General features: G+C 52.3%; 1 protein-coding gene across 5 annotated transcripts in view; it reads right to left on the bottom strand.

Annotated features, from left to right (window-relative positions):
- The window catches only part of DLGAP4 (DLG associated protein 4), a 191,168-nt gene that overhangs the window by 76,767 nt on the left and 88,602 nt on the right, over positions 1 to 25,799 (bottom strand). For all 5 annotated transcript variants that reach the window (XM_054081903.1, XM_054081899.1, XM_054081902.1 and 2 more), the window contains one exon: positions 8,992 to 9,085. The gene's annotated coding sequence lies outside the window, so the exon portion shown is untranslated. The remainder of the gene's footprint in view (positions 1 to 8,991; positions 9,086 to 25,799) is intronic.

The raw sequence follows: 25,799 nt of genomic DNA, 5'->3' as shown, positions 1-25,799 counted from the left end.
TGTATAGGAGGTGCTCCAGCCCTCAGATCATCTCCATCACCTCCTCTGGCCTCGCTCCAACAGCTCCATGTCCTTCCTGTGCTCAGGACTCCAGAGCTGCACACAGGGCTCCAGATGGGGTCTCACAGAGCAGAGCAGAGGGGCAGAATCCCCTTCCTGGCTCTGCTGGTCCCATTACTTTGGATGCAGCCCAGGACACGGTTGGTTTCTGGGCTATGAGCCATGTTGCCGGCTCGTGTGGAGCTTCTCATCCCCAGCACCTCAAGTCTTTCTCCTCAGGGCTGTTCTAAATCACATCTCCCCTCATCCTGTACTGAATCTGCAGACTGTCCCAACCCCGGTGCAGGACTTTGCACTTGGCCTTGTTGAACCTCCTGAGGTTCACACAGCCCCACCTCTCCAGGCTGTGCAGGTGGAGGGGACCTGAACCCTCAGAGCGTCCAGTGAGTATGTGAGAAAGAAAACCATCGTTTGCCTATTCCTCAGAAGAAGGAGGCTAATGACGTGTCCCCGTGAGAAGTAGAACTGGCAGTCTGGGTCAGCCTTTTCCCTCTTTAGCCACAAATTTGGCCCCGGTCCCCGGTGGAGCCTGTGCTCCTGCACACAGCCGGGTCAGCAGGACCGCATTGGCGCGGGGTGCGGAGTCAGCAGTCACTGAAGGACGATAGAATTTGACAGACTCATTTTCCTTCCTCACACAGGGAAAGATGTATTAATACTGACAAGCAGCTGAGGCTTTAAATAATTGTTTGGAAGTGTCAAAAATGAAGTGCAAGGCATTCCATAGCTTGATGGGTTTTTAAGTCTCCATCTAATCCTGTCATTCCCAGTGGGTTGGGAAGGCAAAGCCGGTCTTTTTAAAGCAGTGGTTTGCAGACGGCGGGTGAGCGCAGCCCTGGCTCCTCACCCCGCTCCAACACAGAGATTCCTGCTCCCTTCCCATGAATCCTGCTCTCCCGGGGAGTCCTGCCAAGCTGCCCTGCTGCAAACTCAGCCCAGTGCACTTCCAGGTGTTCCCAGCTGCCCTCTGCCTTCCTGTGAGCCTGCATGGCTCCTGTGCCCAGGGATCCCACACCAGGCTTGCTCTGTCCTGTCCCACCTCTCCTGAAATCCACCTGGAGGAGCCATATGGCCCCATGGGTGGCTCCTCTTGAACTTAAGTGGGAGACCTTATTGCTCTGCAGATCCTGGAAGGGACGTTATGGCGAGATAGGTGTTGGTCTCTTCTCCCAAGAAACAAGGGATGGGATGGGATGGGATGGGATGGGATGAGAGGAAACAGCCTCAAGTTGTGCCAGGGGAAGTTTAGACTGGATATTAGGAAAAATTTGTTTACTGAAAGTGGTGAAGCACTGGCAGAGGCTGCCCAGGGCAGTGGTGGAGTCTCCATCCCTGGAGGGGTTCAAAAACTGTGTCCATGACACTTGGGGACATGGTTTAACAGACACGGTGGGGATGGGCTGACAGTTGGACTGGATGAGCTGAGAGATCTTTTCCAACATCAATGATTCTGTGATTCCATGATTTTTACGAATCCTGTCTTTTCCAACTCAGTGATTCTATGTTTCCATGTTCTGTGAACTGCTGCTGACCTGGGCCCTGCAGCTGGTCCAGCCCGGTGCCCTGTTGTATGGCCTGGTCATTGGTGCTCTGGAGATTACTTGGCCCTCAGGCTTCTCCAGCACACAGACAGTGCCCACACATCTTGGGGATGAGGACATGGTCTGAGCTGGGGGAACTTTGATACCAAACCTGCCCTCTTCCCAAAACACCCAATGCCACATTAGTCTTGACCGATGTCCAGCTGCTCATGGTCCCTGTGGGTGCCATCCTTCTCCTGCTGTGCTCTTCATCAGCCTTTCTGAGTCCCTTTCCAATGAGACAGCACCCACGTGAGCTGGTGGAGCAGCAGTGGGTGCTGGCTGGAGAAGTGCCGTGGAAGAAGGTTCCTGGATGTGCCAGGCAGCCCCGCTCCTGCTTTGTCCAAACTGGCATCAACCCAGTGTTTAAAGAGCAGTGACAAAAAGCCCTGGGAGATATTCTTAAAGGAAACTCTCTGGACAGAAAATGGGGTCTAGAAGGACAGGCTCCAGACTGATCCGTTCGTCTGGTATCTTAAATTCCAGATGGTCATGAATGGCCAAGTTTAACCCTGCCCAGCTTGGAGGGGAAGCCCTGCGGGTAGCAGGGAGCCCAAATCCTCCCTGAATACCACCCTGATCTGCCCAAACTCAGCTCTGCCCACCATGGCCTCTTTCTCCCTTCTTTGCATGGCCCAACTCTGGGCTCTAAGTGGATCCTTTGGTCATGTTCAGCTGCCCAAGGCCATCCCGGCTCTGATGGATCCTATGCTTCTCCCATCACATTACAGTACAGGAGTCAGACAGTCCCTAAGGAGACAGCACCAGGCTGATTTGATTATAATGGGATGTCTCTGGATATCGATAGTAAATATATCTTTTCCTACAAAGGGCAATCAATATTTGAAGCAGAAATCTCCCCAATGCTCCTGAGAGAGATTTCAACCCCGTGATGGTTCCGCCGTAAAGCACATCGACATCACTGCTTTTGTCTTCGCTGGGTTCCAGAATAAAATAAAACAGCCTTAGGACTCAAAATAAATAGGGAAATGAAATTAGATTAAATAAATGAAACAAAAATAAATGTAATGCAATGAAAGCCTGGCTGGCAAGGGAAGAGTGGGACTGGACTGGCTCAGGAGAGCTCCAGGAGCAGAAGGACTGGGAGGAGTGACTAAGGGGCTGTGGGAACAAGTGGAAAGGGAGGAAAAGTGAGAATTGGGGTGGGAGTTGGAGAGGTGAGAGCTGAAGGGATGGGGAGGCAGGAGATCCCTCTCTCCCAGACTGGTGTGCTTGTGCCAAGGATGGAAATTTGCATCTATACAGCAGGTAATTTATTGCTCCCTTTTCCTCCTGCAGGCTCTTATGGGGTTACTGATCCTCCTGTTTGTCCTGGGCATCCCTTCCCTTCATCACCAGCCTGGCTGCTGGGCATGTGTTGGGTCAGGGCTGGGGGGGCAGGCAGGACTCCCCCCGCCGGTGCCCACCACCCTCTGTTTGCTGCAGCCTCTTTGAGCTGGTTTCCCTTTAAGAGGGATTAAACTCTTTTCATTACTTTGCAATCACTCTCTGCAATCCTCAGCACTTCCTTAAGACAGGGGGTCAGGGAAGGGAAAAAAACAACAAACCTCTTCCCTGCCATCATTTTAATTTGGAAGGATGAAAAAGCTTGAAATTAAACCTTCCAAATCCATGATCCTGCAGCTCCCAAACCGGGCAAGGACAGTGGCTGCGTGCCCCGACTGCGTTCCCCTGCCCCGAGTCAGGCACCACAGCAAGGAGGTGAACAGCCCTGACCCCAGGGAGGGCAGCCAGGGTGGTCAGCAGGAGAAGACCCTGGTTAGCAAATGGTCATGGCAGGGAGAGGATGTCCTGCATGGAGAGGATGTGTCCCTGAGGGCAGTGGAAGGCGCTGGTTTTGCTGCATGGCCCCATTACCTTCCCTCCCCTCAGCCTGTGGTTTTTCAGCATTGCCTTTCCATTTCCCGGTGGCTTTGCTGATGCTCAGAGGTCTCTGAGGGGCAGTGGATGATGTGACCTGATTTATGGCAGTTTTGTGTGTCCCAAGCTGCTCAGAACCCTGGCTGGAGTCACCTTCCCCTCGGGTTTGGTTTCCAACAGCAGTGCTGGTGCTGCCTGTTTGCAGGCTCGGATCGGCTGCACCAAATTCACCTACAGCACCACCTCCTGCAAAATACAGCCGCAGCTCCAGCCACCGAGCGGCATATGTGATCTCAAATCAAGCGGGAGATGACACCCTTGCCTGCCGAAGCTTCCTGCTCAGCAGGGACCCCCTCCTCCCCTGGCTGAGTGCTGCTGATGTTCCCTCCTGTAGGACCCCCAGGTGCTGTGAGTGGGAGATGGGGCTGGACCAGGGGGTGCAGAAGCTGATGAGCGATGGTTCACTCCACTTGAGGCAGCCTGAATCACATCTTCATTGTGGGCTGACAAGCCTCCGTTCTTCTAAGAGCTACTTCAGTGACTGCAAATATTTGCTTTTCTGTCTCTTTTTAGCAGCAAAGAGATTAGACTGGTTTGAATTCTGGGCAGAGCAGGAGAGAACTGAAAGGAACTGGATGGAGAGGAGGAGAGAGCTGCAATGCAGTGTAGAACCTAGCAAAGTGACGATATCCCAGCTACCTGTCCTGTCCTCACTCTCACGTGCCTGCCCAGCTTGGCTGTTGCCCATCCGGGCAGCATTGGGGGAGTCCTTGATTTTATGGTTTGTATGGTTTCTTGGCAGAAAATGTGGGTTAAAAATCTGTCAAACTGTCACCCAGGGCAGCACCACGGCAGAAATCCAAGGAGCTGCCCTGGAGATGTCTACCCGTCTCTGCAATCCTATGGTTTCTACAAACCATCTAGGATCTCTCTAGTGGCAGCTCTAGCTGATGTCCTGTGTTGGCCACCCTGCACACGGAGAATAGATCTCCTTCCTCCTTGCCACCTTTGGAAACTGGCTCCATGTCCCCTTGGAGGTGCTTCACTGTGTCCTCGAGAGGATGGCTGCCCAGGAAGCAGCAGCCGCAGGTCTGTCCTCACCTCCCCACAGTAATTCCACTCCTGTTGATGTGGTTAGGGCAGCAGTCAGAGGACCACAGCTCCCCAGGGGCACTTCTCCACCTATTCTAGACTTGAGCCTGAAGACACAAACCAACAAAGCCTGGGACTCCCCTGTGCTTGTGGGAGAGCAGAGCACCTCCTGCAAGGCAACCACCTGAGGGACCACCCACTTTGATCAGCTTCTGCACCACAGGGCCTTGGGCAAACGAGCCATCACTGCCCACCATGTCTCTATTTCAACTTTTGGGATGGAGCTGGGTTTCCAGGAGAAATGACTCCCTCATGTCTCTGGGTTCCCATGGGCCAAATTCCCAACTCTAATTCTGCAAACTTTCCTCAAAAGAGCTTATACTGAGGGCACGGAGAAGACGGAGCAGAGGACAGGGCAAATGCTTTTCATGGCGCAAGGGTGGCCTGAACGTGGGTGCTGCTGCTCCTGCAGAAACCGGGAAGCTATAAGCACTGGCCTGGGGCTGCATTTTACCTCCCACGGGCAGCACTGGGTGCAGGCTCTGTGCTGCCTCCCTCCCTTCTCCCTTCTCCCATGCCCTTGGCACACATCTTCCACGTATGAAGTCCATGTCCTCTCCCTGGTCACCTTTCTCTGCAAACACAGCCACAGCTGCCGTGACTGAGTGGTGCCTCAGTCTAGAAACAGGCGCTAAGAAGGGCTCTCCTTTCTCCTCCAGATCACAGCCAAAAGCTTCGTTCCTCCCTTCTCTTGCTTCCCTCTCCTCTCTGCCTCCCCCTCACAACTCAAATTTCCTGCTACTGCAACCAGCAGAGCTTTCCAACTGTTTTTGTGTGTGTTCCCTGTGGAAACACTGAAGATGCTGCCCCCATGCTGCATGCCAGCCCAGGGGCCATCATCCTTGCCAAAGAGAGGGAGGAACCCACCACCTTCCAGGAGATCTTGGCTCTCTCATCCTAACCTCTGTCACATCTCATCTAAAGAACATAATGTACCACAAAATTCACTGCAACTGTGCAAAACACCCAGCACCAGACACACAGCCAGGCTTTGGTCCAGGTGGGGCCAGCAAGAAAACAGAGACCCTCTTGCCAGGCTTCTTGGTTGGCATTGCTATAACAGACACAGACCTGACTAGGTTGGAAGGCATCTTGAGTTCATAATGTTCAAAGCAGGGATCGTCTGAACAGGAGTGGTTGGAGAGGGATGGGTACTGCTGTGGCCACAAAAGGCCAGGAGGCCAATCAGGATGCTGCTCAGGAGAAGCAGGGAGAATCATCGGGAGAAGCAGCGGACTGTAAAATGAGACTGCTCAGCACACAAGTTCTCCAGAAGGAAGAAATCCCTGTTCTAAAGGGGCTACAGGCACCCTACGGGGTCAACAGGAACCCCCCTTCTTGATGGGGCTGCAGGACCCCTTGGAGTCAACACGAATTCCTGTCCTGATGGGGCTGCAGGTACCCTTTGGAATCAGTCAGTCCTGCCCTCTGCTGATCAGCTCTTCCAGGGCTCCACATACCATAATCTCCCACGTAAACCTCAGCTCAGCCATCCAAGCAGGCTGCAAACACATGGGTGGCTTTTATATATAGAAACGTAGCAGCATGCTAATAACTAGCTAGATAAGGAATAAATGATTTGCAACCTGCCGAAGAGAAATGACTCCCCTCACCCTGCCTCAAGAAGCTTAAAAAACTGTCTGCTGTGGCGTAGGTGACGTCGTTCTGCCTACACGCATGAATTCCAATGTTCCCTGAATTAGCAGGAACACTTCATGTGGCATTCAGCAAGGGGGGCCGCCGGCTTCCAGGGCGTTGCATTAATGATGATTCAAAGAGTTCAGAATCTAATCACAGGGGATAAAAATATCCAGCTTCTACTTAGAACAATTCCTTACACAACAGAGCTTCCTCCAGAGCTTCCTTCTGCCTCTCGATTCTCCCTGGGAGGTTTCCCACTGCCACCGGGCAGCTTCGTCCCAGGGGCAGAGGGGGTACTGAGGTCTGAGCAGCAAGCGATGCTGCCCACCCTGGGCTGCTGAGAAGAGCTTCAGCCAGGTCTCCTGCAGGGCTGATGTTAACTGAACTTCTCCATTGGGCTATGTGACAGCATCACTGGGAGAACTGGGGCACACCTTCCCTTTTCCCCTCACAGCAAGGGAGGGGAGATTGGCTTGCACTGAGTCGTGTCATATAGCTGAGATGAGGGACTTGCTTTACGATGGCCACTCTGCCTGTTGCCTCCATGTGTCCAACGGGCTCGCCCAGCCCTTCTACAAACTCAAGTTCCAGGCAGGTAACGCCAGATGAAGCCAATCCCAGCGTTGGCCACCTTGGTGTGTGAGCTCAGGAAACCGCGCAGCACTGGTTTCGCAGTGCTACTGAGTTCCACGTCACTGGTGGAAGGATGTCCTCACGTCTCATTTTGCATGTGAATAAGTGGTTCATGCCTATTGAATGAGAATCTGCATTCAGCTCCCAGTGCCCCACAGCCCTGGGAGCCTCGGTGCACGCCTGGGCTCTCCTGCCCACTCTTCAGACCAAGGGCTATCTCTGCTGGGGCCGCAGCGGGGGCGGTGCAGGAGCAGGGACATCTCTTTAACCAGATCAGGTTGCTCAGAGTCCCATCCAACCTGACCTTGAATATTTCCAGGGACAAGGCATCCACAACTTCCCTGGGCAACCCGTGCCAGTGCCTCATCACCCTAAGAGTTAAAAATTTCATCCTTATTTCTAGTCTAAATCTGCCCTCGCTTAGGTTAAAACCATTACTCCTTGAGGACCTATAAAGGTCCCTTCCAACACAAAGCATTCTCTGATTCTATGGGGAGGGATGGGGTCTGACTGGAGCCATCCTCAAACAGATAAAAAATAATTTTCTTCCTTCATGCTCTACTTCTTTTTTTCTTTCCTTTTTTTTTTTTTTTGGTAGCAGCACAACCAAATGTTGTTGAAAAATCAATGGCTGCAACATGAGAAAGATTTTTGACTTCAGGTGTTGACTAAGCTGGAGGAGCAGAGGAAATGTTGAGAGACAGAGGACTTATTTTCATGCAAATGTCACTGGTAATATCATCGGCTCTCAAGGGAACAAAACCCCAGAAACTTTACGACCTATTTGTCTGTCCCTAAATATAAGGCTCACAAAATTCTCCAGAATCAATCATAGAGTCATGGAATGGTTTGGGTTGGAAGGGACCTCAAAGCCCATCCAGTTCCAACCCCTGCCATGAGCAGAGACACCTCCCACTGGATCCGGTTGCTCCAAGCCCCATCCAACCTGGCCTGGAACATCTCCAGGGATGGGGCAGCCACCACTGCTCTGGGCAGCCTGGGCCAGGGCCTCCGACCCTCACAGCAAAACATTTCTTCCTAATGTCTAATCTTAATCTCTCCTCTTTCAGCTCAAAACTGTTCCTCCTTTTCCTGTCCCTGCACTCCCTGATCAAGAGCTCCTCTACAGCTTTCCTGGAGCCCCTTTTGGGACCAGAAGCTGCACCAAGTTCTCCCCAGAGCCTTTTCTTCTCCAGTCTGAACAACCCCAACTCTCTCAGCCTGTCCTCCTACAGGAGGTTCTCCAGCCCTCAGATCATCTCCGTGCCCTCCTCTGGCCTCTCTCCAACAGCTCCATGTCCTTCCTGTGCTGAGGACTCCAGAACTGAATGCTGAGGACTCCAGGTACTGAGGACTAGCAAGTGAAGAGGACGTAAGGATAGCTGGGAGGGATAGAGACAGGCTCTTGTCCTGGATGTTTGGGGTACAGCAGTGTCAGTGTGCTCTGAATGGCGACAGCCGCTACTGCTGTGCCACCAGGTCTCTGCAGCTTTGCAAGGATCTTGCTTTGCTCCAAGGGCAGACATTCGCTTTGTCTAAACATCCAGATGAAGCTAGGTGGGCTCCTGCCTGCCTTTGGGATGCAGGATGGAGATGCTCTCAGCAGTGGAGTTGCTCAGTGCCTGAGGCAAAGCAGCTCATGTTGCCTAAGGGTCCTGGGACAAGGAGAAGGCAGGTGTGGAAAAAACAGCAGCTCCCTCTGCCATTCTTTCTGGAGAACAGCCTGAGACTCGCCTGCAGCCTCCTGTGTGCTCAAAGCTGCAGGAGCACTTTCTTTGTCTCAAACTAGGTCAGCGTGGAGGCATGACGTTACTATAGCAATCAGTATTAGATTTCATAACTTTATTTTAGTGATGGGCGTGCTGCAGGGTTCACTACTAGATGGAGGAAGGGCTGTCATTGAAACGTCCTCTCCAGCTACCCTTCCCCAGCCTCCCTCTCCCTCCTGCCAGGCTGTCCCTCATACTACAAGCCCACATCTGTGTGTCCATCTGTCCAGCCCGCTTGGTTGTAGCCCCAAAGTCATCCCTGGGTCATACTGTACCTCTCACAGCTTGCTGGGCTTGGCGACTAGACCAGATTCAGTATCCTGTGCACCTTGTGTCCCTCCAGGCTCCAGAGATGTCCTTCATGAAGACCTGCCAGGCAAAGAGAAGAGAGAAAGTGTCCTCAGGTCACAAAGGGCAGAGTGGTGTCTTCCTGCCAAATGTCCCAGGCCATCACCCTGATGCTATAAAGACACAACAGCACTGACGAACACTCAGGTTGTCTTCTTTAAGTCCTAGAATAGGCACAGGTCAGCTGTGATAAAGCATCCTATGTCAAGGCAGAGGCAATACCCATGGGAAAGGAGGAAGATGTGGAAGTAGGTCCCATGTCTGTGTTGCCTGTGGACTGAAAGGATGGACTGGAATTCAGCTAAGTGGGGAGAAGATTACCCAAAGCGCTTGGGCTCCTTTCTTGGGTGCACTGGGCTGGGTGAGCACCTTTGTGAGAAAGCGCTCTTTTACTTCGTTCCCTTGTTTCTTTGTCGTGAAACAATTCCTCAGAGAACCTCTTTGTTGGCTTTGTGTCTTGGCCATGCTGTCCTGGTGGTTCTGTAACCCTGCATGCCTCATCTCCTGGGCTGTTCCCTTTGTTCTGAGCCCTGGGAGAATGGAGTCTGATAAGGCACGAAAGACAATCCTGGGGATAAATCTCCTGACCGGGGTGGCAGATGGCACCCGGTTATCTTTGGTGTCTCCTAACCTGCCAAAATCTGCCTCTTATTCTCACCTACCAGCACTGCTCATTGAACCTTTGCTTGAGCAGCTCTCACTGTAAACCTCTTCCATCTGGTCACTAGGTGCTACTGTATTGCAGCTAAAACGCGTTGCGTTCTTCATTGTCATTCACCATCAGCTACGTGGCAAGCAACGGCACAAATGCTCCCTGTGTGAAAAGTAAAGGAAATAAATATGGAGCAAATCCCTCAGTGTTTCTTGATGTCCTCAAAACCCTACCCATGACAGCAGAGAACACAGGCAACACAGACCACAGAATTAGTTTGGCAGTGAGATTAAACATAATTTGGGGTTTACACCAAGTAATTTCTAAGGTAGGTTTGTGTGTGTGGATGCTTTCTCTTCTGTGCTGAGAAGAGGCAGGCATGGTGCTGGGACAACCTGGGGAGCTCAGCCTGGTGCTGGGACAGCCTGGGGAGCTCAGTCTGGTGCTGGGACACTTTGGAGCTCAGTCTGGTGCTGGGACACCTTGGAGCTCAGCCTGGTGCTGGGACAGCCTGGGGAGCTCAGTCTGGTGCTGGGACACCTTGGAGCTCAGCCTGGTGCTGGGACAGCATGGGGAGCTCATCCTGGTGCTGGGACAGCCTGGAGAGGTCAGCCTGGTGCTGGGACACCTTAGAGCTCAGCCTGGTGCTGGGACAGCCTGGAGAGGTCAGCCTGGTGCTGGGACAGCCTGGGGAGCTCAGTCTGGTGCTGGGACAGCCTGGAGAGGTCAGCCTGGTGCTGGGACAGCCTGGGGAGCTCAGTCTGGTGCTGGGACACCTTGGAGCTCAGCCTGGTGCTGGGACAGCATGGGGAGCTCAGTCTGGTGCTGGGACACCTTGGAGCTCAGCCTGGTGCTGGGACAGCATGGGGAGCTCATCCTGGTGCTGGGACAGCCTGGAGAGGTCAGCCTGGTGCTGGGACACCTTAGAGCTCAGCCTGGTGCTGGGACACCTTGGAGCTCAGCCTGGTGCTGGGACAGCCTGGAGAGGTCAGCCTGGTGCTGGGACAGCCTGGGGGGCTCATCCTGGTGCTGGGACAGCCTGGGGAGGTCAGCCTTTCACTGCTGAGAAGCAGGGGGTGGGAATGAGTAACTCAAAGAGTGCAGTAAGAGTACAGTTACAAACAGTAACTCAAAGTAAGGAGTCACCCTTCCCAGGACAGGGTGGTTTTTCATTCCTAGGTGAATGCAGGATGGCACCTGGGCCTTGAGAAGCCCTGCCAAGAGCTCAACAGGGTTTAAAATAGGTGAACAACAGGTTCTTGCCTAAGAGGACCTATGGAAGGCTGGGACAAGGATACAAACTTTAGCAGTTTTCTAGGAAATATGGATCTGAATGGTGGGTTTGACCCCCTCTCAGATGATGAACAGGAAGACCAAACTGGTGTCCTAGTGGCAGTGATAGAAGAGTGGCTCTTTGTCCCCAGAAAGGGGAGATGGGCACTGCGGTGCCCACGAGATCCTGCGCTCTCACCTTGCCACCACCACCAGGAGGGGTTTTCTCCCCAGGTTACACCATGTATTGGGGAGTCTTTACAGACATCCCAGGCGCAATGTGTGCTGGGGTTAGGACAGAGGCACCAGGTTTCCTTCCAAACATGCTCAACAACAACAACAAAGCTGGAGAAGGGGCTGGAGAACAAGTCTTATGAGAGGAGACTGAGGGAACTGAGGTTGTTCAGCCTGGAGACAAGGAGGCTGAGGGGAATCCTCATCACCATCTACAACTGTCTGAAAGAAGGTTGTGGCAAGGTGGGTGCTGGTCCCTTCTCCCAAGTGACAGGTGATAGGATGAGAGGAAATGGCCTCAAGTTGTGTCAGGGGAGGTTTAGGTTGGATATTATGAAAAATTCTTGCACTGCAAGGGTTCTCAGGCCCTGGCAGAGGCTGCCCAGGGAGGTGGTGGAGTCCCCCTTACTGGAGGGATTTAAAAGATGGGTAGATGAGGTGCTCAGAGATTTGGTTTAGTAGTGGACAGGTACAGATGCTCTAAGGTCTCCCCAGTGCCTTCTCTTCTCCAGGCTGAACAACCCCAACTCTCTCAGCCTGTCCTCATATGAGAGGTGCTCCAGTTCTCGGATGATCTCTGTGGCCTCCTCTGGACTCGCTCTAACAGCTCTGTGTCCTTCCTTGCTGAGGACTTCAGAACTGGACGCAGGGCTCCAGGTGGGTTCTCACTGTGCAGAGCATTCAACAGCCATCAGCACAGCCAGTACCCACGGCTGATGCTACCAGCAGCCACCCATAGCACCAACATCCGCCTGCCCCGTATCCAGCAGCAAGGCTATTGCTCTCCTTCTCTGCTGCCACCAGTGCTGTTATGAAGGGTAACACAGTGTGTCATTAAAGCCACTAATGTCCATCACAAAAGCCACCAGCATCTGATAGTAATGCTCTCAGCACTGCTCCTGTGTGCACAAGTATCCGCCACTAGTCCTCAGCATCCTGCATCATCACCAGTAGCTACTTGTGTTGGAAACACCTCCTCAGTGCTGCTAGTGTCCACCCTGGACCCCTCGGCACAGCGCGTCTCTGATGGTTGGAGGAGCAGTGCCTAGGCTCCAGGACTCCACTCCCCCAGCAGATTTCTCAAAACAAAAGACGACATCGAAGCTCTGGAGGAAGAAACATTTCTGTCTGTAATACTGCTTTTGCCTTTGCGTGCTACTGTTTCATTGAGAAAGCAGTGCTATAATTACCTTTAATTAATATAAGCATCAATGCCCCAAGGAAATGCAAATGAGCTATTGTGCCTCCAGCACCATTCCATTACGTTAACTACCAGCGCTCCACCTCTTCCTCCTGTTCTCAGGAGCAGCTGGCTCACATCACGGCTGCTGTGTGGAAGCGATGCGTGGAAGGACATGAATTGTGATGAGGAGAGGTGGTGTAACCTCAGGCAAATGGTTTGCAGACAGAGGTGAATGGTGGGGAGCAAGCCGGGGTCATAGAATCATAGAATAGTTTGAGTTGGAAGGGACCTGAAAGATCATCTAGTTCCAACTAGTCCCTTCCAACTCAAACCATTCTGCGATTCTACGATTCCTGCTATCATCCCCAGCTTGAGTTCCTTCTCAATACTTAGATTTAGAGACTGTAAGTTCAGGCATAGTCATTACAAGCCTCTGGGCTGCTCTCCTTTATGAAAAGGCTGTAGCATCATCCCGCTCAAATCCAGCAACAGAAATAATGGAAGTAAATATATGTGTGTTCCTGTACCTCTAATCCCATAACCATTTCTCTGGATAAAACAAATACCTTTGCTCCTTTGGGTCTCTCAGAAAGAATTAAATTTCGTACGAAGGATGCTCGGGGCCTGATTTGAGAACCATTGCTGCCTCACATTGAAGAAAGATGCTGTGGGGAGCAGAGATGAGATACGGCTGTTCATAACTGAAGAGATTTGTAGCTGGTATTAAGATTCTTCTGAGGGAGGTATGAATGGAAAAATACGTGTGAAAAAAAACAGAGGAAACAGTCCAGCAAAGGTGGCAAAGCCCTGCTGATCTGTGAGGAATGAGTTCCTCTCCCAGAGCCCAGAAGGCTGGTGCTCTGGATAGGTCCCCACACAGATGACTTGATAGCAGAAGAGTTGTGCTCAGGTCATGGGAAGAGGGAAACAAGGTTACAGTGCATTGCCTGTGCTGTTCCTCTTCCTGTACTCCACCAGGAAGGTACCCTGGACATCAAGACCATGCAAACTAACCTTGCCTAAGATTTATGGGTGCTGAAGTAAGCAAGAGCCTGCGGCAATAGATCCACCCAGTGTGACTGTTGACTCTGCGAGGGTCCAAAAGACCAATTCCAAACCCAAATTGTTGTCAGTCAAGAACCTCAGGAACACAGTGAGGACCCAATAGCAGCACTCCTCTACATGGGTGAACCTGGCAAGATTACCTGGAGACAAGCCTTGGAGCTTTTGAGTGCACGAAGGAAAACGACTTGGGAGAGAGTTTGAGTGGCTGAAACTTGTTTAATTTGAAAGGAATATCACCTTCTCTTCCAGTAAGGTCTTATATTAAATTTTGTTTCATTAATTTATTAAATGAACAAAATTTATTAAAAGAGAGGAGGAGGGGCCATCGTTCCCTGTGGGTGAAGGTTGCCGGTTTTTAGCACGGGAACAGCAGAAAACGGTTCTAAGATGCCTGGCCAAGGAATGGGAGATGGAGCTGTCTGGAGCAGAGCTGAACCTCTCTGGTCCGTGCAGTGAGATAATCATAACCACGGTGACACTCAGCAGGGAAGACGGGCGCTGAGTGGGGTGGGATGTTCCCTGTAATGGCTAAGGAGGGATTCACTGATCCACACTTCACGGCAAGATCTCCTGGGCGTGCCGAGGCATACTGGGGCATACCAGGAGCTCTGCTGGGGTGGCTGCCTGCCTCTGCAAGAAAGCTTCTGCAGCAGTGTTCGGATGTGAGCCAGCAGCATCTAGTGCTGTGCAGCACTCCAGGAGATGCTGTTGGAGATGGAAGGGGCTGGAGCACTTCCTGTATGAGGATGGGCTGAGAGAGTTGGGGTTGTTCAGCCTGGAGAAGAGGAGGCTGCGGGGAGACCTTAGAGCAGCTTCCAGTCTTGAAAGGGGCTCCAGGAAAGCTGTGGAGGGGCTCTGGATCAGGGAGCAAATGTATAGGGTAAGGGGGAACAGTTTTCAATCATTTGCGTCTATGAAGATCTTCCTCTGAGGGCATGGGGACCAAGGAGGGTGTAGGACAGACCTAGTAGGATAAGGAACAATGAAGGAGAAGGACAAGTAGGAGGGACTGAGGAACTTTCACATCATGTCATTGAGAATAAAATTGGTTCAGGCAGCAAGGGACTCGAAGAGAAGAAATTCTTTAATTGCCTTCACATCGATGCCAGTAAGCCTGGATAACACACTCTGCTCACGTATGGACACAAATTCGACCTAGTTGTGCTCCCAAAATCTGCCTAGGAGAGTCACATAATTGGAGTGTTAAAATCAGCAAATGTTAAAATCAACACCTTTAGGGAGGAATGAGGGCACAAGGAGGGCATTGAATGTCATGGCAGGCAAGCCATGTCAGCTTTTTGAGTCATATCGACCCATAAAGCCTACAGATCTGGGTCCTAGCAGAGAATGCAGATACGGAAAATGTATGGGAACTTTCACAACTCACGATTTCGTCCTAGTGAGCCCAACAGCCTGCTCTGCAAACATCTTTGTGAAATGCATGGAAAAGATGTTGTCTTGTTGCAAGGGACTTAATTGGAGAGCCTTCTGCTGAGAACTGTATCCTATTAAGTCCCTGAGATGGACTTGAGAGGCTGAGAGAGTTGGGATTGTTCAGCCTGGAGAAGAGAAGGATGTGGGGGAACCTCATAGCAGCTTCCAGTACTGAAAGGGGCTCCAAGAATGCTGGAAAGGGGCTCTTGATCAGGGAGCAAATGTATAGGGAAAGGGGGAACAGTTTTCAGCTGAAAAAAGGGAGATTGAGATGAGATCTTAGGAAGAAATGTTTTCCTGTGAGGGTGGGGAGGCCCTGGCCCAGGTTGCCCAGAGCAGTGGTGGCTGCCCCATCCCTGGAGGGGTTCCAGGCCAGGCTGGATGGGGCTTCGAGCACCCAGATACAGTGGAAGGTACTATGTCCTCAGATGGGAGGTGCTCCAGCCCTCGAATCATCTTTGTGGCCCCCTCTGGACCCATTTAACTGTGTGCCACTGGGACAGAAACACTTGGACCTTCCTGAGGCAATCCTCTGCTCTGTGCTCCTCTCCTAAACCCTGCTCCGGCATGGCCACTGGCTGCATCTCTACAAGGGATAGAGAAGTTGAAGCAGATGGAAAAGCCATCTCTGGCAAACCAAGTAAGGGCAGACTATGGTGATGCTAGAAGAGAGCAGCCAGCCCAGAAGGAGAGGGGCCAAGTGCGTGTGCATACAATCCTCTGTACATGGTGCTACTTGGGTCACAGTGCTGGCAGCAGGACAGGCTGTGCTTGATGGAATCATAGAATCACCAGGTTGGAAAAGACCTCTTGCATCAAGTCCAACCATTCCTATCTGCCACTAAACCATGTCCCTGAGCACCTCATCCACCCGACTTAAACCCCTCCAGGGATGGTGACTCCACCCCCTCCCTGGGCAGCCTCTGCCAGGGCCCCATGACCTGTTCTGTGAAAATTTTTTTCCTGATGTCCAGCCTGACCCTCCCCTGGCGCAGCTTGAGGCCATTCCCCCTTGTCCTGTCCCCTGTCACTGGGGAGAAGAGCCCAGCACCATCCTCTCTACACCCTCCTTTCAGGTAGTTGTAGAGAGCAATAAGGTCTCCCCTCAGCCTCCTCTTCTCCAGGCTAAACAACCCCAGCTCTCTCAGCTGCTCCCCATAAGACTTGTTCTCCAGCCCCCTCACCAGCTTCATTGCTCTTCTCCGGACACACTCCAGAGCCTCAACATCCTTCTTGTGATGAGGGGCCCAGAACTGAACACAGTACTCAAGGTGTGGTCTCACCAGTGCTGAGTACAGAGGGAGAATCACCTCCCTGGACCTGCTGGGCACACCGTTTCTGATCCAAGCCAAGATGCCATTGGCCTTCTTGGCCACCTGGGCCACTGCTGGCTCATGGTCAGTCACTGTCAATCAACACCCCCAGGTCCTTCTCCTCCAGGCAGCTTTCCAGCCACTCTTCCCCCAGTCTGTAGCTGCTCAGGGTTGTTCTGCCGCTACTGCAGTTTGCCCCCTGCCCTCGGCACTCGCTGGTTTGATGCTCTCCACTGGGCTCTGCTGTCACACTGACAGCACCAACCGGCACTGCCTCGCAGCCGATCAATTTGCTGCGGCTCCCTGGGACGCGCTGGGCTGGCGGCTGTGGGTTTGTGCTGCCTGAGAGGACGCGCTACGCTGCGGCCGTGCCTGAGCCACGATGTCCTCGCTGCGGTACGGAAGATGCTGTCACCGATAGCAAGAGGAGCTCTGCAGGTGCCTGCCTTTACCAAGCTGAGTAATTCCATTTCAGTCCTTTAATCAGTCACTTCCAATTAGTGGGGCAATTGTTTTTGCCTTAGCAAACAGCTCTTTCAAGAAGAGATTTTACTGCATCTGCCAGCTTGGGAAAACACTGTTCCCTGGAGAGGATGTGCCTTAGTTCTTTGGCAGGAGGATCCTCCCATGGAGATTGTAGGATAGAGTGGCCAGAAGGACCAGGGAAGGGATTCTGCCCTTGTACTCAGCACTGGTGAGGCCACATCTCAAATCCTGTGTTTAGTTTTGGGCCCCTCACTACAAGGAAGATATTGAGGTCTGGAGTGAGTCCAGAGAAGAGCGATGAGGCTGGGGAAGGGGCTGGAGAACAAGTCTTGTGAGAGATGGCTGAGGGACCTGGGGTTGTTTAGCCTGGAGAAGAGGAGGCTGAGGGGAGACCTAATTGCTCTCTACCTGCCTAAAAGGAGGTTGTAGAGAGGTGGGTGTTCATCTCTTCATCCAAGTGACAGATGATAGGACAAGAAGGAACAGCCTTAAGCTGCATCAGGTGAAGTTTAGATTGGACATTAGGAAAAATTTCTTCACTGAAAGGATTCTCAGGCACAGGCAGAGGCTGCCCAGGGAGGGGGTGGAGTCCCCATGCCTGGAGGGGTTTAAAAGACAGGCAGATGAGGTGCTCAGGGATCTGGTTTAGTAGTGGACAGGTACGGTTGCTCTAAGGTCTCCTAGCAGCCTTCTCCAGGCTGAAGAACCCCAACCCTCTCAGCCTGTCTTTTCCAACCTAGTGATTCTATGATTCTATGACTGGGCTCATGGGAAGAGCATGGCATAGGACCTGCTGATCCCTGGCCCACACCAGGAATGAGCTCCATTTGCTGCTCTCAGACTTTTGACCGTAAAATAAGTGGTTACCCCAACCCAAGATGACTGTTTTCCTGACTCCAGCAGTGTTTAGACACAATGAGCTGTTGCCTTGCTGAAGTTGGGCAACTTCTTCTACGTTTGAACTGGAGAAGATGTGACCTTCATTGACGGCTCCTGCCTGGCTTTGCAGTTCACCTCCCAGGCTGCCTGAGCTGGACAGGGCGACTTCCACAGTACTCTCAGTGGCACGCAGAGTTAGTGGGGACCTTGCAAGCTCATGGAGGGATTAAGTCCACGCTGCTGGGATGGAGGCATTCCTGGATGTGCCCTGTGATGGTAATATCCAGACATTGCATTTTCCAGAGGACCCAAAGTCTGGCTTTCTTCTCCTGTGGGCAAAGACTGGAGTCTTCAGCATAGGAAAGACATAGATCTGTTGGAACAAGTCCAGAGGAAGCCATGGAGATGATCTGATTAGAGAGTACAGGGATAGGACAAGAGAAAAACATTTTGCAGCTGAAAGAGAGGAGATTGAGATGAGATTTTAGGAAGAAATGCTTTGCTGTGAGGGTGGGGAGGCCCTGGCCCAGGTTGCCCAGAGCAGTGGTGGCTGCCCCATCCCTGAAGGTGTTCCAGGACAGATTGGATGGGGCTTGGAGCAACCGGATCCAGTGGGAGGTGTCCCTGCCCATGGCAGGGAAGATAGAACTGGGTGGGCTATAAGGTCCCTTCTGACCCAAACCGTTCTAGGATTCTGTGATCCCTTTCAGCCTTTTTTTCTTCATTTGGAACTTCCTTTGCTTTGTGTTTCTCATATCTCATGGCGGTGAGTTCCACAGATGAATTCTGCTTGTGGAAAAAGGATCCCACCTTAATCGCTTTCTCTGATGCTTTGTTCCTGTGTTAGGGAGAAAAGAAACCAAAGCAGCAGGTCCCTGCCTTTGGGGGTGCTCTGTTTCCCTGATCTCAGCCCCATCATCCCCTCTTTATTTCTTCCAGTGTGAAGAAATGCTGCTGCCCTGAGTGAGATGGGCTGAGCACCAGCCCACACCCTGGGGACCCATGGAAATGGGAAACATGATGCTCAGAAATGAGGTCTGGTTCCAAGTGATATCAATATGTTAGGTGAAGGGAATGAATTACACACGGCCAAATACTGCAAGAGAGTTATTCACTTGCCACCTCCATCTCAGGCTAAGCCAAACCCTTGTGTCCAAGCACGTCCTGGTAGGGAGGCATTTTGGTGCACGCAGAGGTGTGGAATCCAGCCTGCAGCAAGGGAGGGTGTAGGTAAAGCCCTGGGAAAATAAAACTGGAGTGGTAGCAAAAGATACATTCCCTGGTGAGGGGAACAGAAAAGTTTGCATCCAGAAAAGAAGTCGTCCTGTCCAGCTCAGGCAGCCTGAGAGGTGAACTGCATGGCACCACTGCTTGGCACAGGGCTTATGATAGGGTAGAGCCACATCTCATCCTATCTCAAAGAAGGTGCTGAGCTGTAGATAGAGTTGATGAAGGATGCTGTGTCCCAGACCATGTTCCTTTGTTGCGTCCTGGGTTCCTGGGCTAGGAGTACGGATCAGGCAGCTTAAGAATGGGACAGCAGCCACCAGAAGAGAAAACTGCCTTGGATGAGGTTGTTTCCCTGCAGTTCTGCCCTCATCATAGAATGGTTTGGGTTGGGAGGGACCATGAAGGTCATCTGGTCCAACCCCTATCCTGAACAACCAGTGTGATGTGGCCCAACCAGGCACCTCCAGCTGCAAATCTTCGCACTGTGGGCTCCACACGCCCCAGCCAGGACTGGGATGAGGCTCCAGCTGGGCTCTTCGTAGCCTGGGCACAGCCAAACAGGGTTCGAGGTCTGCCTCGCATCCAGCCTCTTTGGAGGAGCATAAGGGACAGGTCCTTCCTTGCTTCAGCGAGTGCCACCTTGACCACAGAAGCTTTCCAAAGTGGAGGTCACGCACAGCTCCCAGAGGGCAGGGTGAGGGAGCAGCACACACAGAAATTTTTTAGTTTCTGGCTAAACAAGACCAAAAACTACTTCTTTCAGGCTTTCCTACAATTACATTTCTGTTTGGTTTTCCCAAGCAATTGGCATAACAGAACTATTTTGGGATCAGCATGACCATTTTTTGGGGGCTCTATAATAAAATACTTTGCTTGGTTTGTTTTTTTTTTAAACTGCTCTATCTTTTTGTTGTAAAAGATTGTGTTCTTTAAAATACATAAAACCAACAAAGATATTGAGGGGCTGGAGGGCTTCCAGAGTAGGGAATGGAGCTGGGAAGGGTCTGGAGGACAAGCCTTATAAGAAGCAGTTGAAGGAACTGGAGTTGTTCAGCCTAGGGAAAAGGAAGCTGAGAGGAGACCTTATCACTGTCTACAACTACAAGAAAAGAGGTTGTGGTGAGTTGGGTGTTGGTCTCTTCTCCCAGTTAACACATGATAGGATGAGAGGAAACAGCCCCAAGTTGTGTCGGGGCAGGTTCAGATTGGATATTAGGAAAGATTTCCTCACTGAAAGGGTTCTCAGGCCCTGTCCGAGGCTGCCCAGGGAGGTGGTCATTCCCCATCCCTGGAGGGGTTTAAGAGATGGGCAGATGAGGTGCTCAGGGATCTGGTTTAGTAGTGGACAGGTATGGTTGGACTCAATGATCTCAAAGGTCTTTTCCAACCAAGCGAGTCTGTGATTCTGTGATTATATATCAACCCAGAGGGTCCCACCGCTCCATTGTGTGGTGGTCCCTCTGACAAAGATGCAGCAGTATTCTCAGCTGTAGAGGCTTATTCACTCCACAGTCCAAGACCAGGCAATTCCGAAGTGCTCTTGGACACAAGCTGAGTGCTTGAGCGCTGGCGGCTGTAGGTCATTCAGCCCCAGATTTGATGCAAATGCCCAGGTTCTCCTTCCCCACCTCATCTCCATGAGACTGAACTCCTCCTGAGATCATCTTACATCCATACTCAATATCCAGCTATCGGAGCAGGCGCTGCCAGCCCTAAACAAGAAGTTTTTCTTTCATTTTCATTTGAATAAGGAAGATGTGTAAACCTCAGCCCACAATTCCTTTGGGTGGACTTTCCCCCTCTCCTAGAGGACACCTGTCCCACGCTCCCTTCCCCTCTGGAGCAGAGTGAGGGGATGCTCTGTCTCTCCACAGAAGCCCCAGCCACTTTCCTTTTCCCGGCCCAAGGTGCGATATCCAGGCTTCCTGTGAGTCACCAGTAAATCTCAGCTTCCTCCTGCAGGGCCCTGGAACCAGAGCCCTAATTACAGGGTACGACTAGCAGAAACAAGCTTATTATTTAGAAGGCTAATGAAAATTAATCATCCCTCCCCCTCCCTTTCTTGTGGGAACAGTCATCTTAAAGAAAGCAGATTATAAAAGCATTATGGGTCACTGCTGCATGAGTTTTTGGCACCAACCAGGCGATGGTGTGTGGGCTTTGTTTGCTGACCACCTGCAGCTCAAGGGTTAAGGGTACCTAAAAGCTAGAGTGCTGCTTCTCCTCCCTGCAGGCCTGTCCTCTGCTGCTGGCGAGCCTGCTGCGCGGGACACGGAGCAGATGGAGCCTGTAGCCCTGTGCTAAGCCAGACAGGCTCTACAGCTCTTTGGTGCTCTTCCAGGCAGATGCTGCTTCCCCTCATGCCTGGACCCCTTTGGCATCATCTGGGTTCTTGCTCTCAGGGATCGCGGCTGCTCCCACCGCAGGGACTCAGAGCCCACCCAGCCACCCCAGGGATGCTCTGCTCCATGCAGGTGAGCAGCTCGCAGGAGGCTGGTGGCTCCATGGTCCAGCCTGCTGTGCGACCCAGGGCTGGAGAGGAAGACCGTGTGTAAAGCCAGATAGAGGAAAACTTGGCAAAGAGAAGTTGATGCTGCACAGGATTGGAGAGCCAGAGCAGCCTGTACCTGGATGTACAGGGTCTGGAGTGAGTGCTGCTGGCCTCCTCCACAGCAAAAGGATGAACACTGCTAAGTGCAAAACCCACCACCCTCACTCAAACCATTACCGTCACTCAGGGGAAACTGAGGCATAGGATGGGAAGGTCAGTCATGGAGACAGTCTTTTGAACTCTGCCCAGTGCCAGCTCCTGTTGTCCCCACTGTGGAAAGAGCTCCCATGCCCGGAGTGCTGAGCTGAGCCCAGAGCTGCCCTATCTGCCCCCTGTACTGCCCACGTCCCCCCTTTTCCAGGCCTGAAGATCTCCACACCCACGAGCAGCTTCCCTTTCCTTGGGGCTGCACAGACTGGGACTGGGAGGGAGGTAAGGATGGGGCACTGGGGGACCACCCCAAGCCACCCCAGCCAGGCAGATCTCCTGGATCAGGATCTGGGATGGAGGGAGATGAGGACCAGGCTCCAGAACCAGCTGAAGAGATGCTTCCTGCCAGGCCTGCCTTGGCGACCCCGAGGGAGCGCCGCACCAGGAGCCTGCCCCATCGCTCCTGCTGGCCGCCATCGTAATCAACCGTCGCTTTGGAAAAGACAGGAAATGAGCAGGAGGTCAATTTTCCATTTCCCAGATATGTATAAGCAGTTTCTAGCAGGCAGCCTGAAAATAAATCTCCATCAGTCTAGTTACCACTTAATTAACATCACTAGCTACAACATGTATTCCCCAGCCCAGACAAAGCCGGAGCTCATCCACTATTGATATACAACAAGGCAGAGCTGGGGCTGGGCCACGGCTGGTGGGAATTCTCCGGGCTGAGATTTAAGTCGTGCTGCCCAACATGTTGGACTTGCCCTGCTCGGGCAGAGAAGCTCTGTTTCAGCTTCCTTTCTCTTGCTCTGGGATGCGGATAGCTGCTGTGAGCCTCCGGAGCTGGCTGCTTCTGAGGGGCAGGTGGTACGGATCACAGAATCCTAGAATGATTTGCACTGGAAGGGACATCAAAGCCCATCCAATTCCACCCCCTGCCATGGGCAGGGAAACCTTCCATTGGATCCGGTTATTCCAAGCCCCATCCAACCTGACCTGGAACACCGCCAGGGATGGGGCAGCCACCACTGCTCTGGGCAACCTGGGCCAGGGCCTCCCCAGCCTCACAGCAGAACATTTCTTCCTAAGATCTCATCTCAATCGGCTGGTGGCAACTTCACAGAATCATGGAATCATTAAGGTTGGATAAAACGTCTCAGCTCATCCAGTCCAACCATCAGCCCAACCCCACCGTGCCGGCTAAACCCTGTCCCCAGGTGCCACTGCCACATGGTTTTTAACCCCTCCAGGGGTGGAGACTCCACCACTGCCCTGGGCAGCCTCTGCCAGTGCTTCACCACTCAGTCAGAAAAGAAATTTTCTCTAATACCAAATCAAAGCCTTCCCGGCACAACTTCAGCCCATTTCCTCTTATCCTATTGCTTGTTCCTTGGCAGAAGAGATCAGCACCCAATCTCCGAGGGATACAGCACGCAGCTGCATCTCCAAACCCCACAGGGCCGAACCCTGCTGCTGCCTCCAGCTGGGCACCTTCTCTCTGCCTTTTCTATTCACTCCCCATTGGTGGGTTCTGCTCCCTGGAGATCACCTCTCCCCGCTTTTCCAGAAGGAGCAACATCATCCCCACCAGGTGTCACAGTGAAGGAAGAGCAACTCAGCTCTTAGCGCTATCCCAAGTGAAAAAGGAAGGAGACAAAGATGAAAGAATCCATTTCTACTCTTCTCATCATCCCGCTTGGCAATTATCTTCAAAGCACTGTACAAATATTAACTAATTAATCGTTCCAAGGCTCCTGGGAGGAAGAGACATATTAGTAGGACTCTTCCTTGACATGCCTGGTAAACAGAGAGGAGAGATGGGGCAGGAGATAGCAGCCAGGCAAACCGGGACGGTCATGCCCGTTACTGGGCTCTTCCTGTTGGCTCCGGCGGTGATGGTGAGTCAGCGGCTGCGTCCCAGGCAATTAGCCTACGCACTCACCACTTGGAGGGTGGGCAGAAGCAGAGGAGGTGGAGTGGAGGGCATGTTGCAGAAATACATGAGAGAGAGTAAAACTGGAGCAGAGAGGGAGGAAGAAATGAGCCCTTGTTGTCTGCACAGGCAGCTTGCAGGATGGGGAGGCAGCACGGCAGCTCCCCTGAAGAAGAGGCAGGCAAGAAGGACATCTGCAGGAACACATGCGAGGGAGCAGCCCTAGAGAGGAGCGAGGTGGAACCCAAGCTTGATGCTTTGTCACTAAAAGACTCTCCCTCCCTGACCTTTGGAGTTATCTGTCTCCAGTGACTTCTCTTCTCCACTGGACAAAAGCACTACCAGAGCAGAGAAGTTCCCCATCCCTGGAGGTTCCAGGCCAGGTTGGATGGGCCTTGGGCAGCCTGATCCAGTGGGAGGTGTCCCTGCCCATTGTAGGGGGGTTGGAACTGGGTGATCTTTAAGGTCCGTTCCAACCCAAACTATTCTACAATTCTATGATTCTATGATTCTGATTCTATGATTCTATGATTCTCTGATTCTCTGCTTGCCGCAGCACACCCAGGTGGCACAGCACAGCAGCCAGCACAGGGGCTCTTTTGGCTGTTTCCCTCAGATAGAAAGCTTGAATCAGGGATCCCTGGCACCCTAGCAGCTCTTCTTGTGGTGGGAGAGGTCAAGGGATCAATCACACAGCCAGAAACTGGGAAAGAATAATTGTGAGCTGAGTAGCACTAAAATGAACATTTTTTAAAGCAGCTTGGGAAGTAAAACGAGTTTTGCTTGGGCCAAAGCAAGAGCTTTCAATTCCAGCTTCGATGAAATTTCCAAAGTAACGTAAAATCAGACTAAAAATGGAAGGAAACTCTGACACTGATACTGAGGCATTGTGGAGGAAAGGAAAGAGGCATTTTGACTTAAAACCCAATGGATTTGGATCTGCTCAGTTTGGCAGGTGAGTTCCCCCCCAAAATATCAAAAGGTAAGGTTTCATTTACCCACTCAAAAAAGATTATGGATGGAGAATTCCCCTTCTTACAGCCCTTCTGCTTGGTGCAACACGAGGCATCCTTCAGCCCTGCCTGGTTCGGTGACAGCGAGGGCTGCCCCGAGTCCAGGCACCTGCAAAACCCACACAGCTGAGACCCCCTCAGCTGAGACAGGAGCTGTGGAAGAGCAAAATCTGGGTGACAGGGTTAGAGGAGCTCAGCCTCTGCCTGCACTCTGCCTGGGGCGGTGCCCAAGCCAAGGGGAGAGGAGCCCATTCCCATGCTTTGTGGATGCTGGAGACAGGCAGGCAGCTCTCGGCAATGCAGCCCGGCAGAGCTGGTGAGTAGATGCTGCAGGAGAATCTGCTGCTGCCTTCGAAGCTGCCAGCTAGTCCAGCAGGGACCAGACCCCAGGCTGCCCACTGCTCCACAGCCCTTGTGGGGAGATACATTGGTTTTAAGTCTTTGGGCTCTGATGAAGAGATACAGCATAGAATCAGAGAGCGGTTTGGGTTGGAAGAAATATCAAAGCCCATCCGCTTCCACCCCTTGCTATGGGCAGGGACACCTCCCACTGGATCCGGTTGCTCCAAGCCCCATCCAACCTGGCCTGGAACACCTCCAGGGATGAGGCAGCCACCACTGCTCTGGGCAACCTGGGCCAGGGCCTCCCCACCCTCACAGCAAAACATTTCTTCCTAAGATCTCATCTCAATCTTCCCTCTTGCAGCTGAAAACCATCCCCCCTTGTCCTATCCCTGCACTCCCAGATCCAGAGCCCCTCCCCAGCTCCCTTCCTGGAGCCCCTTTCAGTACTGGAAGCTGCTCCAAGATGTCCCTGGACCCTTCTCTTCTCCAGGCTGAACAGCCCCAACACTCTCTGCCTGTGCTCCCTGGTGAAGCTTCAGCTCTTCCTCACCGAGGCCAGCAGCAAGTGCTGGGAGAGGATAATGCCACCAGTGGGTGACAGGACATGGAAGCATGGGTCAGGTATCCCCAAGAGCTATGGCAGACTGGTGTCTGCGATATCCTGGAGAACGCGCCAAGTCCTCAAGCCCACTCCATGGTTGGTGAATGCTGAGGGGAATCATCTGGTCCTTTTAGTCCTTTTAGTCATGAATGGCTTCGAGAGTGAATCCACCCATGCTGTCTGCACTGCCTCTTCTGCCATTTTGTGTCAAACATCCTAATTACAGCAGAGCGGTTCTAATTGCAACTATCTCTCCTTATTGCTTTGATTTATTATTGCTGGAGTGTGATCATCCTGGCACTATGAATTCATGGAGCAATAACACATCAAGGCCTCCGTGGCCAAGGTCTGAAGACCCAGTTGGGGCAGAGGGACCTGGGCTGGGACCTGGGCT

Source organism: Cuculus canorus, chromosome 16 (genome assembly GCF_017976375.1).
Source record: "Cuculus canorus isolate bCucCan1 chromosome 16, bCucCan1.pri, whole genome shotgun sequence".
Lineage (NCBI taxonomy): Eukaryota > Metazoa > Chordata > Aves > Cuculiformes > Cuculidae > Cuculus > Cuculus canorus.
Note: the sequence above shows the minus strand (reverse complement) of the source record. Positions and strands in the feature narration are given on the sequence as shown.